Raw genomic sequence first — 18,220 nt, forward strand, 5'->3', positions numbered from 1 at the left:
AAATAAATTCCATATAAAATGTTTCACTGCCTTGGCGCTTTGTAAAAATCAGATTAGATGAAATGCAAAGCCTTGCAAAATAACTGAGCTGTAAATGGAAAATGGTTTGAGAACATAATGCTGGGAATGGTGGACAAATCCTGCAGGAGCACTGCTCCTGATGTGTTTGCTGCAGGAACTCGTGGCAGGCAACAGCCAAAGCAGACTCTGCCAGGAGCAGTTGGGTCTGCCTGTCTTTATCTGACTGCTCAGCTCAGGGTGCAGTTACTGTGGCCATAGCACTTGGGCATTCCTCAGTGCTTTACTAGATAGAACATCAGTATAGGAAATACAAAACTTGAATTTTGTCCAGGGGTTTTTTTCTCATGTGGTAGCAGGTTAGGAGGTAGAGGTGGGGATCTCTGTCTCCTGTGAAACTCAAGTTCTGTAGCCAGTTAGGATTATGTACCAGGGGAGCTTCTTAGCTTTTCCCTGGCTCACAACCTTGTTTTGAGGGAAGAACTTGTTTGCACTGTTTATGAGGGTTCTGACCCTTGGTAATCACTCAGCCTTTGGATTCCAGCTGTTCTGGGTAAGCTGGAACAATGCTACACAGAGCTGAAAAAAAAACCTAAAGAGAGAAATCACTGTTAGATACCCTGAAAAATTATTTATTAGTCTTGTCTCAGGTCCACATCAATATTCCTGCTTTGTAGTGTGTGTGACCTTGTCGAGTTGGCCACTTAGTCCTTCTTTTTATATTGTCTCTCCTGTACACATCCCTGCCCCTTGTCCTGCACGTTCTGCATCAAGTTGCATTCTATATTTTTCATTTGCATAATCCCATATGCAGTTTCCCTCTAAAACTCGCTCTTGTCATTAGCACTTAAATTTCTTTTCCAGTCACTCTGCATCACTTTTTGCTTACTTTGTCTCCTTCTTCCTCCAAGCTTTTGTCATCTGTCATCCACACCTCATTTCTATTGGTGCATTCTAAAGGTATTGACTCATTCCTTTTGCTCACAGCAAGGTGCTTTTCACAGTGGGTTCAAGCAAACCTAGCAGTGCCACCCCCAGCGATGCTGTCTCCTGTTTGTCTGTCTGTCCCTGCACAAGCAGCACCCTGCTGCTGGGGAGGTGCTTCCACAGGGTCTGGAGCATCACCAGGAGGAGCTGGAGCTCGTGCATGCTTGGACAGACACAGGGATATTGGGCATGCAGGAAGGAGGGCAGAGGATGGGTCAGGACAGAGGGCACTGCCCCAACCTGATTTTGGCCTTCCTGACCTTGACATCCTCCTTTCCATCCCTCTGGAATTTCAGGTCGTTGTCACAATCCAGCCAAAATGCATCTGATTGTCTGTGATATATAGGCCTGTCACCACTGGTTCTTTTTCTCATCAGGGTTTGGGAGAGCAGTCAGACCTTGGCCATGCTTGATGGGCCTCATCAGGCTTTAATATTTTCCTTTATTGGCTATCTGGCTTTTTTTAGAACATGAGTCTGTATTGTAAGTTCTCCATGATTTGAGAGTGCTGCAGCTGGTTACTTTTCAGCTATCAGTGGCTATTACTCAGCTGATCTGTCTTGAAGTTTGCCTTTATGTGATTTAGTGAAGTTGGGCCTTTATAGATGGTCATTATGGAGCAAAAGTTTCTTTGTAGGTAAGATTTTGACACTTGTAACAGTGCTTTTATAGCTCATAACAATAAATTCTGCTGGTGGTGGGGCAGTGAAAGCTTTCCTATGTTCAGTTTAAATTTGTTTATTTCCCTGAGTAAATATATTTGGTTTTTTTCTGCATTAATTTAACCATGGATCTAACTTTGTAAGAACAAGAGATAGTATATACTAAAATCTTACTTCAGCCAAGATTTATATATGAAACAACAATTACAGTAATTTTAGCTGTAACTTGGTTGGTTAGCACTGGAGGAAGGATGATCCTTTTTGATTTGTGGGAGAGAGAAGTATAAACTGTACCACAGGACAATTTTATGTAGTTTATTTTAGCTAGATCACAAATGGTTGCAAAAAAAAAGTGCATTTATCAGCTTATGTTATCTGCAGTTACAAAATTCAGCACTGTATTCACTAAGGTGGAAGAGGTTAAGAGACCACATAGTCAAAGAGTACAGTTCTGTATCTTTTTGGGTAAAGAGAGCTGGAGGCTACCATCTCCCAGTGATGATTCCCTCTTTTGTTTCTGGGAGCTGGGAAGGAGGTGTCTGAGCAGTTCCTGCAGAAGATGTGTCTAAAGTGCAGAGTCTTTTTGGTTATCTTAAGAAAATACTGCAGCATTTTGCCTCTTATGCTAAGTTAGTAGAGGTCAATAAATTATTTCAGGATATGGAAAGATTATGCAGCCTTTCTTTAAAGTTTCTTACTGATTATTAATTTGTAGACAAGGAGGACTATTACTTCTCTATTTCCTGCCCCCCCGCAGTTATAGGGGTAGGTTATACTTTTTAAACACAAGTAAAATGATAGCCAAGTGTCCTCGTCCACTTGAGCCTTTCCCCTGTGAGATCACTGGGAGTGTCTGTGGGAGAAGTGAAGTTTTCATCAGGAAGGGTGGGTGTACTCCCTGCTGTGGTGTGAAGAGAATTGAACCTGGGTGCTCAGGGAAGGGAGTTAGTGAGAACAATAATTGAAGGCATGCTAAGGAGCTCTTGATCCTGGCCTTGGCCACCTTCTTGACTTAGTGAAAATGAAATGGGAAAGTTTTTATTTGCTTTGGAAAATGGTTCATTAGAATTGCAAAGAGCTAGCTGAGAAGCTGTTAAGAATCTTGAAAAGGTTAGAACAAATGAAGATGAATTTAAAGAAGTGTGTGTACCTGCGCCTGCATGCTGTATGAATCTTGCCTCAGTAGTAAGGGTAGTCTAGAAAGGCAGTGTGTTCTCATCCTAAGTGTCTGTAATAGTTTAGGGGGGAAATGATAGATACCTCTGACATAAGAAATGATAGATACCTCTGACATAATTTACAAAATTAAAGCAGTTATCAAGGGAGGGAGAAAAAACAATTCTGAAAATAAAATACAGACAGTAATAATGTAAAAAAGGATGTGAACAATTCTGGAGTTCTCTAAAGAAGATGCAGAAGAGAAGTATTTTAAGATAATTCAATGTAACTTGAATAAATTCTCTCTATATCCTTCATTCACTGCCTTTAGTAGCTCATTTTGTCACTCCTTTTAGTAGTGTCAGTAAAACAGCTCCTAAAGTCTTTGTAAGTAGAGATAAGCCTTAACCCATCTTAGAGGAGTCTTGCAAGGGTGTTACTAGGAATGAGATTCTAACAAATGTTGTTAGAGTTGGCACTTGGAGCATTTCTGCAGGGAGCTGTCCTCTTTCCAGGGAGCACTGGTACCCTCCCTCCCTGTGGGAGGCACGGAGGGAGCGGAGCTGAACCACCATCCCCCACAGAGCTGGGCAGGGTGTGCTCCTGGGCAGCTGGTGTGTGCTCCTGGGCAGGGAGTGTGTGTGCCCCTGGGCAGGGTGTCTGGGTGTGTGTGCTCCGGGGCAGGCTGGTGTGTGCTCCTGGGCAGGGTGTGTGTGCTCCTGGGCAGGCAGGGTGTGTGTGTGATGGTGGTACAGGGGTCTTGGGTGAAGGAAGGAGGGAGTGTGTGACTCCTAGCAGAAGGCTTGCTTATTTTATGATATATATATACTACCTTATATCTGTGCTAAAAAGAAGAAGCAGGAGAGCTTTTCAGAGGCTTGGTGTGCTAAGATAGAATAGAAAGAATGAATAACAAACCCTGGGCACGCACGGTGTCGTGTGCCTCCTGGGCAGGTGTATGTCCAAACATCCGCTGGGCCAATCCAGATGGTGTGTGCATTCCACAGCAGCAGGCAAACCTATGTGTTCTACATCTTGTGTGCTGAACTTCTGGGCAGGCAGGTGTGAAAAATCCTGAGCAGGGGTGTGTGTGTTTTCATGAAAAGAAGGGTGTGTGTGCTCCTGGGCAGGGTGTGTGTGCTCCTGGGCAGGGGGGTGTGTGCTCCTGGGCAGGGTGTGTGTGCTCCTGGGCAGGCAGGGTGTGTGTGCTCCTGGGCAGGCAGGGTGTGTGTGCTCCTGGGCAGGGTGTGTGTGCTCCTGGGCAGGCAGGGTGTGTGTGCCCCTGGGCAGGGTGTGTGTGCGCCCTGGGCAGCGGTGTGTGTGTGCGCACCTGGGCAGGCAGGGCGGTGTGTGCTCGCCAGGGGTGGTGCTGCTGGGCAGGGTGCTGTGCACCTGGGCAGGCAGGGTGTCTCTGCTACACTGGGCTGCTGCTGCAGGGTCCCTGCGCACACACGGGTGAGGGTGCTCCTGGGCAGGGTGTGTCTGCTCCTGGGCAGGCAGGGTGTGTGCGCACTCCTGGGCGGCAGGGTGGCCCCTGGGCAGGGTGTGTCTGCTCCTGGGCAGGGTGTGTGCTACCCTGCGGCAGGTCAGGGTGTGCACCTGGGCGGGCAGGGGTGACTGCTCTGGCATGCTGCTGCAGGGTGTGTGCTCACCCCTGGGCAGCTGCAGGGTGGTGCCCTGCTGCGGCAGGGTGTGTGCTCACCTGGGCGGGCAGGGGGTGACTGCTCCTGGGCAGGGGTGTGCTGCGGGTCCTGCGGGCAGGGTGTGTTGGTCCTGGGCAGGGTGTGTGCTGCTGCTGCAGGGTGAGGGCTGCGCTCCTGGGCAGGGTGTGTGTGCTCCTGGGCAGGGTGTGTGTGGTCCTGGGCAGCTGGTGTGTGTGTGGTCCTGGGCAGGCAGGGTGTGCCCCTGGGCAGGGAGGGTGTGCCCCTGGGCAGCTGGTGTATGTGTGCTCCTGGGCAGCTGGTGTGTGCTCCTGGGCAGGATGTGTGTGCTCCTGGGCAGCTGGTGTGTGTGTGCTCCTGGGCAGGATGTGTGTGCTCCTGGGCAGCTGGTGTGTGTGTGCTCCTGGGCAGGATGTGTGTGCTCCTGGGCAGCTGGTCTTGCTCCTGGGCAGCTGGTCTGTGCTCCTGGGCAGGGTGTGTGTGCTCCTGGGCAGGGAGGGTGTGTGTGTGTGATGGTTGTCACAAGGGGTCTTGGGTGAAGAAAGAGACGAGATCCTTGACTCCATTATCAGAAGGCTTGCTTTGTTATTTTATGATATATATATACTACCTTATATCTATACTAAAAAGAAGAAGCAAGAGAGCTTTTTCAGAAGCTTGCTAAGCTAAGAATAGAATAGAAAGAATGAATAACAAACCCTGCTCTCTCGGACTGTGTCCGAGCGAGCCCAGTTCTGGATTGGCCATTATCTCCAAACATCCAAGCTGGGCCAATCCAGATGGACCTGTTGCATTCCACAGCAGCAGCAAACCTATTGTTTACATCTTGTTGCTGAACTTCTCTGCTTCAGCAGGAAAAATCCTGAGACAGGATTTTTCATAAAAGAAATGTCTGCGACACGTGTGCTCCTGGGCAGGCGGGGGGGTGTGTGCTCCTGAGTGGGCAGTGTGTACCCCTGGGCAGGCAGGGTGTGTGTGCTCCTGGGCAGGCAGGGTGTGCTCCTGGGCAGCTGGTATGTGTGCTCCTGGGCAGGCAGGGTGTGTGTGCCCCTGTGGGAGCTGCAGGGTCACTGCTCACACACTGCTGCTGCTGCAGGGTCACTGCTCACACACTGCTCCTCCAGCCTGGATCCCTGACTGCCCAAGTTCTACAGCAGCAAATCCTCTAAAGCCCCAAGCAGAAAAGGCTGAGCGTGGTGCATTCAGCACTGCTCTGGAGGCAGCTGTGACTGGCCTGCCCCTGTTCACGTGTGAGGGGCCATGGAATCACAGAGGGCTTTGGCTTGGAAGGGACCTGTAAAGGCCATCCAGTCCAACTCCCCTGCAGTGAGCAGGGACATCTTCAGCTACATTGAGCTGCTCAGAGCCCTGGCCAGCCTTGCCATGAATGTTTCCAGGGCTTGCCATCTGCTGCCTCTCTGGACAACCTGTGCTGGTGTTTCACCCTCTCTGTACAAAATTTCATCCTTCTATCTACTCTTAAATTGACCCCTTTTAGTTTGAAACCATTACCCATTGTCTTATTGTAACATGCCCTGCTAAAATGTTGGTCTTTCTTGTTGGGCCTTTAGGAGGTGTTCATCCTTCAAGGATGCTTTACTAAATACCCATTTAGTCTGATCCATGTAGGTTATTATTTTTTTTTTTTCCCTTATGGCTATTGCATTGTGCATGTGTCCTGTGAAGCTGAAGTGCTCTGCCAGGATGGTGTTGTTTCCAGGCTTCCTGGTACAGATTTGCCAGCTGTAGGAAGTACATGTGCAAACACAACTGTGTGCTCTCTAAAAGCTGCCTCGGGGATGGACCTGACCGTGTTCTGGGTAGTCAGGTATAAAAACACTTAAGGCACATCTCACACAATTTAATAAAACAAAAACAGAATCAAAACAAAAAATCCAAACCACAAAAATCACACAACAAAATACCCCTCTTCTGGTGGGTCTCGGTGAATTGAGGTTAGCTGTAAATTAATCAAGGCTTCAGGTTGTTGCAGCACGTTTGCTGTTCTGGTAGTTAAATTAGAATGATGGACATAGGGAGTAAAATGGAAAGTGCTCCTAGTTAAAGAATGTAGTTTGACATAGAGCTTCCTTTCAGATTGATAATTTGAGTTCTGTAGGGGCAGTGCTAGTGCTAGCACTGGTGGGAATTGTTCTGTAAAATCCTCGGGCATATACAAAATTTATTTTGTTAGAAAATCAAAGTTAAAAGCTGAAGCATGTTCACCACTTAAATAATAAAATGCATAGTTGCCTCTTAGCAAGATGTACTTAATTGTAATACTTAATCCTCTTTTTTTGGAAAGAGGTAATGCTAATAAAATGTAACTAGTTAAATTTTATAAAAGTTTTAAATTAGATTTTTACCATCCACATAAATTTTACTGTGTTTATGCATACTGTAAGAATGGTTTATGGACCTTCAATATAAAGACTTTATACCCTTGCATAATAATTTTGCTGCAATATTATTTTATATGTCACAAAAATGTCACAATTATTTATTTATGACTGTCAGTTCCTCTGCTTTCTCTTTGTAATTAGAGAATTACAGAATAATTTTGTTAGGAAAAGACCTCATGAGGGTCCTGGTACAGCCTCCTGCTCAGTTTGGATCAGCTCAGGGGTCAGATGAGGTTACTCAGAGCTTTATCCAGGCGTGACTTGAAATTTTATGAGGATCAAACTGTTTAGCCCCTCTGGGCAACCTGCTCTCCTGTTGGGGCATCCTTCCAGGGAAAAAGATTTTGCTTTTATCTAAGCTGTGGCTTTCTTTTTCATATTATGCCTGTTGTGTCTCATTCTGCTCCCCTGCAGTGCTGTGCAGGCCTTGACTCTGTCTTATAGCACATCTCTCCTGTGCAAGATACTTCTAAATAAGGTACAGTGTATAGGCTTAATTAATTCTGTTCTCTATATGTGTTTATGGTTCAGGGCTTGTTAAAGGCAGTGCCATAAAGCTGCTTTTTCTATTTTTTTTAATATCTGAAGAAACTTTCTCCTGCAGCCCTGTACACTGCTTTCTTTTTGTAATGTGCAGCAGTGGCAGACCAAGTGACTTAAAATTTAGTAGTTTGGCAGAATCAATTGTCAGCCCAGCATGTTTTGAGTGGAAAGGCTTTAATCCTTTTCCACAATTGTTTTGCAGTTGTCTTGGAAGATGAATTCTTTCCCAGTATGTCTAATCCATAAGTTTTTTGAATATAGAGTAGATTAGTATAGTTTGAAAGAGCTGGAGAACTCACAGCTATGTAGCTGTAGATCTGTTCCTGCTGCACTAATAAATACCTTATGGAAGTAATGGAGTTGTCATCAGACAGAATTTCTGCCACCTCCACTACAAAATTTCTGTAGATGGTGGGTAGAGACTTGGAGAAGTTTTTTAATTGACAGGGTTTTACCTGTGTGCTGTAATTCATTTAGACATTGATTCTATGTGGCACAGTGGAAAAGTTATTTTTGTAGTAGAAAATGTAAAATTGTATTTTCATATCATGTCCATTCAGTGCAATGCTGTCATGACAGGAACAGACAAATGCAGCTCCTGCGCTGTAATGGAAGAATGAATGGCAATAATTCCCTGCTACAGAGAATCATTCACTGTTCTTATTTCAGTGCAGTTTCTAAAGAAGAAACCAGAAATTTTAGGTGTGGTTTATGAACAGGATTTTAGGATTTTTATGGGCATCACACCTGTTTCCTGTAAGCTTTGTACTCCAAGACCTGGACAGTGGCTTAGTGAAATGATGTTGTTGAGTGCATTTTTACAATTCCTTCTTTTTGTGAGAGATGAGTGCTTTATGATATACAAGTGCTACTAATTCTGCATTTAAAGACAGACAGTGCAAAGAAATGTGTACCTTTTCTGTTTTGTCTTACACTGCCTGTCATGTACATTCCCTATGAGATTTGTTTTTGTGGTATTGAATAATTCTGATCCCATAGAAAGGTCTCTTCAAATGCAAACTATTAAAAAAGGATATGTAACTGTGTAACTGGACCAAGTTGAGACTTCTAATCGAAGGATTCCAGTCCAGCACTGGTTTGCTTCTATGAGCAGAATGTCATGCTCTGTATCAGGCAGCCTGGGGAAGTAATCCCCTGGCTTTGTCATTTTTCCTTATGGTGAAATTGTCACTCCTGTGTTTGCTTCTCCTGTCTGATCCTGTTGATGTGAGTATTTGTGATGCTGAGGTGGAGCTGTGTGAGTGGTACCAGGGCCTGCTCTGCTGGTGCTTGGTGTGTGCAGACACCCCTTGTTTCCAGAGGGCCTGAGGAGGCCAATGGACCAAGCTGGGGATGGTTTAACACACTTCCCTGGCTGCTTCATTTTAGCAGCCTCAGTTTGCTGTTATAATGGTGCTGAAGTGCAAGGGCTGGAAGTACACCAGGGAATAGTAAACCTGTTGAATTTCCTGCAGAGCCTGGTCTCTGAAAGCTCCTTGGGTGGTATATTGGGTGTCACTGTTGAAAACCAGCACGCACATCCCCTCCCCAACCCTGCAAAAGCATTGTGTTGTGTTAACTTGTTGTCAAATACTGTGCATAGTCATGATTAGATTTAATGATATTCCATAAATGCTAAGTATTCCATAAATGCTGTTCCTTTAATTTTTCATCTATTTGCCTCGTGGCACACAATATTTTAACTGTTTGCCTGTAGGGCTTTTTCCTTAAGATGAGAGGCTTTCTTCTCTGTGAATGGTTAGAAAATACTTCATTTTCATAGCAAACCCCTGAGCCACATGTCAGCTTTATTGAAGATAGAATGCTGTTACAGATGCATTTCTATCTGGAAAAAACTAATTTTTTGTATGAATTGATTTGAATAGGATAAATTTGGTTCAAGTCACCTTTTAATGACTTGTCTTTTTTTGCAATACTGGTAAAACCCAACAGAATTTACTGTAACTATTTAGCATGGTACAAATTCTTGTAATCATATTTTAATGGTTTATATGTTCTTGGGAATTTAATTATATGGACTGTGCTGTTGTAAGAAATTCAGAAAGGAATTAGAAGATACAGGCAGAATAAATCTTAGATGGTAAGTGTTCTGTATTTTCAGATTATGTCCTCTGCTTCTGGGAAACAAGTTGTTTCAGTGGCCCCTAATTGCATTAAACAGTATTAATAAATAAAACCCCAGTGTTTCAAGAGGATGACGTAGAGCAGTTTTTCAGGTACTACAAAAAGGCAGTTTGCTGGGTTTAACAATTTTTCATCATTTGACTCTACAAAGATTTTATTAAGGAGTTGTAGTAGAAATCAAAATGTGAAGAAGCAGTACATTTTGAAGGTAAAATATGAGCAGATGCTCTGGGCAATAGGGGAGCTGAATAAGGCAGGTGTAAAGAGCAGCAGGAGGTTTACACAAGTCAACATTCATCTTCATTTTAAGAAATTCAGTGATGAAAACTGGAAGAACTACACTGTTGTAACAGGGCAGTCATACCAGCACTGAGTTACAGTGCACTGGGGAGGGCTGGTGTAGTAGTGAATTGTGGCCTTTTATAAAGTTGAATGTTAGTGGGGATATAAATGATTTAGACTTATTTATGACAGATGTAAGATCACCAGCTTAGAAATATGAACTGTTACTTCCATTCCTCTCTGTCTGTGAAGCCTATGGGCTGTTAATGCTTTGCTAATGTAAACATTACTCACCCAATTGGGGTCCTGTGTTAATCCACCTCAGCATCCTGGAACAGCTGACCTCCAAACTGGGTACTTGAAGCAAGAGGTTCTTTTCATGTCCCTGTCCAGATTTGTTGGTGTTGAGTTGGAGTGTGATGGGCCTTGTGGGTCCCTTCCAACACGGGACATTCTGTGATTCTGTGATAAGGAACACAAACCAAACTGGTATAACTACATTATATATTGATATTGTAAATTATTTAACCATTCTTAACAGTTTTTACTGTTGGACTGAAGTCCAGTGCTTTACTTCAGGAAACTCTTGTGAAAGAACAGACTTTGTGCTTTTAAAGAGCTGCCTTGTGCTTTTGGGCACAAATAGATCCTTAGGGTCATATTCCATGGCTTTGTTAATTCACACTTAGTGAGACATAAAAAGACAATATTCTTATGATTCTGTAATCCAAGCCAAAAGGCCATATGGCTTTGGTTCTGCAGTTTTTTAGTGGATGAATATCCTGTTGAGTCAAATGAGACTTCTGTATACAGAGACTTTAAACATCAGTCTTCATGGCCATAATCCAGTAAAACTGTTTAAATATGTAAGTAGATTCATATGCATGGAGTGGTGCAGGAGCTCTCTAGGAGATCATTAATTGTTTTTACCTTGGAAAGACCTGGAAAATAATTTGTTTTTAAAAGTGTATTTCCATTGCAAGTAGCTTGCACAACACTGCTTTAATTTTGTTAACAGCTTGTCTCTGAGAAACTTGTTAGAAAAGGGAAAAAAAAATGGCAGGAAAGGAGAAGGGAAGAGTTTTGACCTGGTAGAATTGCTGCATTTTGATGCTGGTTGTCAAGGTAATGTTAATGAACTGCAGCAAGTTTGAAAGTTCTGTTGGGCACAGCTCAGTCACTTACTGAGCAAGACCACAATCAGCTGTTCAAAACAAGATTCCTTCCTAAGTCCTTCCTGACATCCACAGGGGTGCTGTGATCTTAAATGCTCCCGATTTTTTAAATTTTATGCACTGGAAGCAGATATAGACTTATATGGACTTATGGATTCTCTGGGTCTCTTCATCATATCTTGATGTATCTGCTTTGAAACAAAGGGGAACAGAAAGAATGGAGGTTGTGGTACTTAAATACATGATCAATAATAAAATCACAGTAATAAAAAGTAAATGCTAAGAACCAACTATGTTGACTAAAATATAATTAGTCTGTAAGATGAAAACAAGTCTTAACTAACCCTTCCAATGGTAGCAGCAATTTGTAGAAGTTAGGTTCACAACAGAGCTTGAGATTCTAGACCTGTTTTATTAGAACACAAGTCAAAGCATTTTGGACCTTCATTTTCAACAGTGTGTTTGTTCAAAGCATCCTAATTCTTTATGTAAAGATAACCAATAAAAGAAAACAGTAAATTTAGGAATTATTTCTAGGGGGTAGGACAAGAAAGAAATTTTTGAAATGCATTGCATAATGATACTTCTTCTTCCATGATACTTCTGGAAGCAAGGAGCAGACACACAGACAATGTTCTTGCATCACCTACCTTGTGTGTGCTGTGCTCAGAGCATTTTCCTCTGTTAATGCCCAGCAAGTGACAAATAAACAAAGGAGTCTGCCTCTTATCCCCAGGTACCAGTTATTTCAGCCATCCCAGTAACTACAATAGAAATGCAGTGATACTGTTAGCATTTTTTATTGTTAAAGCAAATTATTGTAGCACTAGTTCATGGTGTGTAGTGCTTGTAGGTTTTGTGCATGGTTTTTGTTTAGTGGTTTTTTCTTAAAGTTCATAAACTGTGACAAGTACCTGATGTTGTTCTTTAGGGCATTTGTGGGATTTTATCACAGGATGCCACTTTGATCTGAGCTGTCAAGCTACTCTGGAAAGAAGCTAAATCATGCACTGTGGTTCTGTGAAAAATTATTTAATAACAATGGAACAGTACAGGTGTACATTTGTTCTCTGGCTTCTGCATTGAATATTCCTACTGCAGAAGTAGAAAATTCACCAAAATAATCTCCAGTCTTAAAACTGGCATGTGGTTGGAACTTGGTCCTTTAGATGTTCACACAGTAATAAATTGCACCACTGTGAAAGCAACCAGTTTTAATCTGTAGAAATTACCTATCATTGTAAAGCCAATGAATAATGAGTCAGTGAGCAGAAAAACCAAAACTCTCTAAACTTGTATCTCAAGAATCAGATTGGTTTTGTTTTGGTACCTGTAACAATACCATGTGTACAACGAGGAGAACAACTTGCACAGAGGTGTTGGTTCTTTGTCTTTTTCTTCCTTCTCTGCTGCAAAGGGCTCTGAAAAGCCTTTGGGGCCACTGTTCATTGGGTTCAGAGGAATTCCAGAAGGTGCAATTCTGGTGATTGGCAGCGAGTCCAGCTCTGCAATTGAAGACTGTCTCTGACAGCTCTTCTTGCAAGAAGACTCTTCAGGGAAAGGTTTTTCAGAAAGAGGGGTGTTCCCTCCAGCCAGGGCAGGGTGGCTGCAGCAGAGGCTGCACTCAGGGCTCAAGGCTTGCTCATGTCTGAAACCAATTCTGAAGATACAAGGTACAGTAAAGACCTGTGTTTGATAAAATCTATCCACACATTTGATTACATAGAAATTTCTATCAGGACCAAGTGGGTTAGCACTTGTCAGTGCAAACAATGGAGCAAATGATTTATTTAAAATGCACATCGAAATGAAACATATTTCAGCTCTTTTTTGATCTTCTCTTCCTGCAGATTGTTCCTGAAAGGACCTGAGCAGAAAGAGTTTTTACCATGTTTCTGGTTTTGATGTATATATTGTGCTTGTGTTTTATTTACCACCAGCAGTGACACGTATATAAGAAAAATACAGGAAAATGTACTTAGGTTACTGTGTATACTGACTTTGTAGTTGAGAAACTACAGCTTTAATTAGTCTTGGTTGGAAGATTTTGGTTAATTTAATTGCAATATTGGAATGGGAGATAGTAATCCTGAAACTGTATTAAAAGGTTTTAACTAAATTGATAAATTAAATTATCTGTGAGTTTTTTCAGTTTATTTTCTCATACAGAGGGAAGTTTCAGGCTATAATCTTTAGAATGGAAAGTATGAGAGAAAGGTTTCCTGGTCTTTGCTGGAGGTCATTAAAAGAAAGTGCAAAACAGACAAGGATGTAACTCATTATAATTCTCTATGGGGGGAAAAAGCTACCTACAGGCTATTAATATTACTTCTATAAACAAATTCAGTAATAAGTGTGCATTTTTTCCCCCTTATTGCATGCATTTTATCTATAAGAGGGGAATTAATATGTCCTTGATACAATTATTTTAAAAAAATTGTAATTTCCTAAATGAGTTGCTTTTCAAGAGAATTTATTGTCAGTCACTATTTTTAGTAAGGGAAGAGACAATTGCAGTAGCAGCAGAAGATGTTTCTCCTTCAAAGCTTGCTGGTTCAAAACGCCAGTCCATGGTTTGAGTTGAAGCACTATTTTTCTTTTGGCATTCTATTTTATATGCTCAGAGCTTTCAAAATATTCATCCTTAAGGCTGAAATTTTTCATGGATGACCTATTCTCAAAGGTGAACTTATTTTTGAATGCTGAGTAAAACCACTGTCTAGTCCCTTTATTCATAAAGTTATGGGGAAGACAGAAGTTTAATCTACTCTGAGAGATTGTTAAAAGTTAGTTTTGACTATGTCTGACACTCAGTATAGAGTCTTGATATGTGCTTTGGTGCTTTTAGGATTAAAGTCTTTTTAAAATGGCAGACAGTACATACCTTGCAAGTCTGTATTACTCCTTCTGATATTATTTTAACCAATCCCTGAATTCTTAAGGAACCATAACATCCACATTCAGGCATCATTTTCAGGTAACTTTTGAAAAGAATTGCCTGCTCCAGTTTTCCCTCTTGGCTGATGGATGTAATGCTGGTGTTTTTATCTCGGCAGCTGCTGCAGACAGGCAGATACAGTTTCCCTTTTAAGTAAACTTCCCCAAGGCTAAATGAGATCTCGTTATTTATCTTACCACCCAGAATTGTGGAGGCTCTTGTTAATGTGCATTTGTTTTTTGAAACTGCTGGAGTCCTGAATGAGCCTGTCATCTGGGTACCTTTTTAACTGCAGCCAGCCAGGTATTCCAGCTGATTCCTGAATCATGCCCTTCACAGCTTCACTGCTGCAGGCCGTGTCTGTGCACAGCTAAGGAGCGCAGGGCAGGAGGTGCAGAAAGAACAAAAAATTCTTTTTGTCCCCTCCTTTCCACAGAACTGAAAGGATGGGAAAGGATGATGAAGTAATGAGGAAAAATAAGTGGTAAAAGAAGAATATTTGGTAAAAACATACTTACAGAACTTAAAGCTGTGCTGTGGAAGGCTGGATTTTTTTTTTTAAGTGGCTTTTAAAAAGCAGTGCTGAGTGACACCTGCATGGAGATAACTGTGTTGTAAGGAGTTATCCATGGTGCTAATTGTAGTGCTTTGCTGCACAGGTTTGCAATAAGATGATTTTTCATCCTTGGGAACCTGTTGTGCAGCCCTTTTTTTGTGCAGGGCAGCAGTGCTGGATGCTGACATCGACACGTCGTGTAGCTGGTCCTCCTACTTTTGATGTGCTGGCCTACTTGCAATTACTGAAAAATTACAGCAAGGAATCTGGATGTTTCAAATAGATGCAAATTTAAAACAGCCTGCGGGCTCTACAAAGCTTTAATTTTCCATGGTTCTTTAGTTTCTGGCTTGTTAGTGAAATCAGAAGAAACTTTATTAGCAATGTTAAAGCTGCAGCAAAATGTAGTAAGTTTTGACTGCTGGTTAGACTTGTGAACTGAATTTATATTTTGCATATAAGGGGCTGTTACCTTCTGTAGAATAAAATCCAAGCATTGCTTAACCATTTCTGCTTTAGACAAAAGAACACCATTCAAGTTTCAGCTTTAGCACCATGTGACACTGAAAATATATTATTCTGCAAGTCCACTGCCATGTAGCTGTGCCAGCTTGGGACTAGCAATGTGGAGAAGCAATCAGCTGAGACAGAATTTTTTTTCCCTTACATCCTGCTTCTTCTGTTACTTGAATATTTCTGGCCATCCTAGCCTGCAGATATTGTAGCAGTTCTCTTTAATATTCCATCTCACACTATACCCATCATTGCTGCCTGATCCTGAGCTGCTGCTCAGATAGCTCCTAATGCTCCTCACACCAGAATCACTTGTCACTGTGATCAGGGAGGATGAGGCAGCCCTGAGGAGTTGTGGCATTGTCCATCTGCCACTCTCTCCTGGGAGTGGTGTGGAAACAAAATGAGTGCTCACATACAAATGAAAGGGAATTGCTGAATAATCCTCCTGCAGAATATTGAGTGGTGCCTGTCTCAAGTCACTTCATGTCTGAAAATGGGTAACAGCAGCTGTGGGAGAGCAAACCAACTGCTGCAGATTCTACTTCATCACTCCCAATTAAAGAATAAACAATCAGGTGAAAATAATGCAGCTGTCAGTACCTACCTTTTGCATCAACAAATCAGATTCCTTCAGGTGCTGTAACCCAAAGCTTTTGCAACAGCACATGAAATGTAAGTTATCCAGAGATTGTATCTACAGGTATGTTTGAAACATATGGATAAATATTTCCTTTACTTGTTCAGTTTTACTCAGTGTTTGGTAACTTCTCTAATTACAGCAATTTATGATTTCTAGTCTAAGTGATCATTGTCTCTTACCACACACATTAAGCTGTTCTTGTTCTCCTCTTTTTTTTGTTTCCTAAAACAGTAGCCAGAAGAGAATATCTATGAAATTTCCTGTGGTTTTGGTTAGTAGCCCTCCAGGGCCTTGATAAATCAGTACAACTGGAACAAATTTTAGAGCCACTGCATCGGTGTGATCTTGAGACATCCAGATCTTGTGCTTCCCTGCAGCAATTGAAGCTTTCTGGGTCTGTGCTTCAGGCAGAGTTATTTCAGCCATCCCAGTAACTACAAGAGGTCTTTGGCTGATCTCTCACTGTTGCAGGAATTGGACAGGGTTTTGCTGAGCTCCATTGTGTTCTCTGTAGGTGAATGTGCCTCTCCTTGAAGCCTTAATTGTCTCCTTTTGTTGGTGATATCCATCGAAAACATGAGGGCAGAAAGCTTAGTTGTCTCTAGATAAAATAGATAGAGGAGTTTAGATAATGCCACTTCCACTTTTCTTTTGTACTTGAAGAGTTTTATTTAGGAAAGTAGTTTAGACTGAGAATTGGAGCAGTGTTCTTTCAGTGACATTTGGTGTAAGTATATTTCTAAATCTGCATAAATTCTCTTCATTGTTTTTGCAGCATTTCTCCAGGGGTAGGTCCTCAGCTAATGATCACAGAATCTTTGAATCACAGAAGAGTTTGGGTTGGAAGGCATCTTTTGCATTTAAAATAGATGCGACAGCTGGGGTCAGGTTGAAATAAGATTCCAGATCTAGGAACACAGATTCTGTTCATGCTAGCACTAACTGTTTCAATGGTTTGGAAGATGTGCTGGCTTGTGGTAACTATTTTGAAGAAGAAATTGGAACTGTTCTTGCTTATGAAAGTATTTCAGAGCTTCATAGGAGTTTACTCAGGAATTGCAGTAGTGCCCAGAACCCATTAATAAAGCTAAAGCTGTTTGGAATCACAGAGTGTAGAAGAAATGTGGAAGAGGGCAGGCATCTGTGATGAAAAAGTTAAAACCACACTTAGTCTTTTGAAGAACTGATTCTAATGCTTTTGGTGGTGATATGATGATGAAAAATGAAGGGAATTGCATAACCTGGCAAGAATTCAGTAATCAGTGAAGAGAGAGCTCAGTAGGATGCTGTATTTGTTTTGGTTTAGGGCAAATTTTGGGAGTGGTTTCTTTTTAGAAAGCAAATTCAAGCAGCCCCTCCCCCAAGCAGTTTTGTTTAGGAGGTAAAATTTTTTGAGAAAAGTGGAAAAAACATGTTTATTTAACAAGCAAAGTATTCACAAGCATAAAACCAAATAATATTAAAGAATGGAACTTTTTGTTGTTCTGAAGAGATGGCAGATTTGGAGAGGGTCCTTTTTGTGGGGTGTAGCTGGGCTCACTCAGTCTGTCATCAGACACATCCTGGCCCTGGTGGGTCACAGGTGTGAGCTCCTGGTGGTTTTCTGGGTTTTCAGTGCAGAGCAGGCTGATCAGTTCCAAGAAGAAGAAAAGTCATAGTTCAGGGAACTTCTCTGCCTCAGCTAGCTAAAACATGAACTGAAAGTAAAGGAGAGCTCTCTGCTGCTGTGTGTGCTGCAGACAGCACTGCCCGTGAGAGAGAGTGAGAGCTGAAGCTTTTCTGGTTTTGAGCTGCCTCAGACATTCCAGTGCTTCTCCTTCTCCCCTCTTTGCTCTCAGACCTAGTTTGAAAAGCACAGATCTCAATGTCCTGAATAAGCAGAACAGACTGGGGATACAAGCATCATAAAGTCACCCTAGGACAGATGCCAAATGATGTTGTGACATGATTGTCTTCTACAGAAGAGATTTGGGAGATTTATAACCTTTACGACTTTTGACCTTCCCTGAAAAACCTATTCACTGTTAAATGACTGCATGGGCTTGAAAAATGCAAAAATAAGGGCAGCTATGTACCCATGGGACTAATGCAGAATTTGATGCTCTTAGAGAAGGCTCTGTCTGTTGGGCTTTGGCTCAAACTGGGTTTAGCAGGAAGTTGTCAGCATTCCTGTTTGTACTGGCCTAAATCCTCATGGGTGGCATTTCAGAAGCTTGTGAGAAGAAGAGCTGGAACAGAACCTGTTCTTTCCAAAGCATTCTCAAAAACTAAATGAGAGCCATTCAGTCAACACCTGATGTGCAGTGGGTATAAATCTTGCAGGGCTTCAGGTCAAAAAATCTGAGACTTGAGCCACACCATATCTGGTTCTATGTGAGCAGAAGTCTGACTGTTCCTGGGTGCCATTGGATGTGGCTGTTTTCCATTTTGTTAAGGAGAAATTATTTTGGATTTTGCAGTGTTTAATTTTTAAATGAATAAATTTTATCAAAATGAAACTGCTTCGGTATTGTTGCAGTAATACAGAAGTCAGTAGG

General features: G+C 42.1%; 1 protein-coding gene across 2 annotated transcripts in view; it reads left to right on the forward strand.

The window, feature by feature from the left end:
• The window catches only part of CTNNA3 (catenin alpha 3), a 415,145-nt gene that overhangs the window by 29,880 nt on the left and 367,045 nt on the right, over window positions 1–18,220 (forward strand). The gene's annotated exons all lie outside the window — the stretch shown is intronic.

The sequence above is a fragment of the Camarhynchus parvulus genome, chromosome 6 (assembly GCF_901933205.1).
Source record: "Camarhynchus parvulus chromosome 6, STF_HiC, whole genome shotgun sequence".
NCBI lineage: Eukaryota > Metazoa > Chordata > Aves > Passeriformes > Thraupidae > Camarhynchus > Camarhynchus parvulus.